Source organism: Homarus americanus, unplaced genomic scaffold, assembly GCF_018991925.1.
Source record: "Homarus americanus isolate GMGI-L3 unplaced genomic scaffold, GMGI_Hamer_2.0 scaffold42105, whole genome shotgun sequence".
NCBI lineage: Eukaryota > Metazoa > Arthropoda > Malacostraca > Decapoda > Nephropidae > Homarus > Homarus americanus.
Genome location: NW_024739988.1, coordinates 41,349 through 43,039, shown reverse-complemented (window position 1 = coordinate 43,039; position 1,691 = coordinate 41,349).

Sequence of the window (1,691 nt, the reverse complement as noted above, 5' to 3'; positions counted from 1 at the left end):
TGAAACATCATCGTCTCGTGTTCGTTGAGAGAAGAGTCTAATTAAACCAAGTCAGTCCCACTTCGAAAAAAAGAAAACACGACACAGTGGTTTAATATACACATTTTAAATTGCTAATAGCTGAGTTAGGCTGCATCACCTGACAAAAATAATGACTAATTTATAAGTATCCCTGAAGGGATAAAAAAAAAAAGGTAAACAATGGTGGTCATAACTACTTCGTGCCAACACGGAGCAAATTATTATCATCACAGGTCAATCTCCACCCCAGTATGTGTTACATAACTATTCTACCCAAATTAAATTGCTTAAAGTTATTACTTATTAGATATAAATTAAAGACAAAAAGGAAAGAAAATAAAGAATGGATAATAACAGGTAAATATTTTCTGATCAGTTGTCGTGTAACAATGTTGTCACGTCTTTCAGACAGCTGACATGTACGATGGTGCCACGTAGAAAAATGTAAGCAGACACCATTTACCACTGGATCTTATTATTATTATTATTTTTATTATTATTATTATTATTATTATTATTATTATTATTATTACTATTATTATTATAGGCTGCTTTTGAAGAAGAAAAGATAAATATAAAAAGAGGAAGAACAAGAAAGAAAGTAAAAAGAACAACGACCACAACAATAAGAAAAACTACTAACACAAAGAATAACAAATAAAGTAAGAAAAAGTTTATATAATCCAAACATGTACTCGTAAATATCAATTCACCAGATCAACAGAGCAAAAAGACTGCATGAAGAGAAAGAAGGGCAATAATTTCGGTGCCTCAATGGGCAATTCACCTGTTGCATTGTAAGCTATGGACCTCGTGGGAAGGATTATTTGCAACGAGTTTATGTTCGGTGCTGTTTGCTGGTTACCTTACCCCCCCCCCCTCTCTCTCTCCCAAACCTCTCTGTGTATGAGTCTGATGGTACTGTGTTGTGTGTGTGAGGGATGAGGGCCGGAAGGAAGGGCGGGAAAGGGTATAGGACGGAAGGTGTGGTACTGTGTGTGTGAAGAGAGAGAAATGCATGAATGTATGTATGTATGTATGTATGTATGTATATATATTGACCGGCTGCAAACAAAGGCAGACAAACGCCAACGCCGGAAAGACGCTGCCGCCGCCCCTCCCGCACTAGATGGAGCATTGCACCGACAACATCAGTGAGCGACTCTGCCTCGTTGGTTGCCTAAAACTCACCAACAAAGATGACATCATCAATAACTCATATCATTGTATCATAGATGGATGATCGTCACACTCAATTCCAAGTGACAGCAAAGTAGTAGTAGTGTATGTATCTATGTATGTATGCGTGTATGGTAAGTGGTGTATGAATCAAGTGCTGGATAAATACATAGTGAATTTATCCATGTTTTGGTCAGATACATGGAATGATGTTATCCATGTGTTCGCCAGAGGTGGTGTGTTATCCATGCGTTGGTTAGATAGACTGTGTGTCATCCATGCGAAAACCCAAAGCAGCTATGCGACTCACGCTAAACCCAGTAGCTGGTATATGATCCATGCGTTAAATGAATATATATCATATAACCCACTTCTCAGTGAGCGTATCCTTGGCTGAGGCCTGAATTATGGCACACACACGCGCGCTTCAAATTACATTCATCCTTAATCTTGTGGTTTAATTGATAAAGAGAGAGAGAGAGACTTTTGCT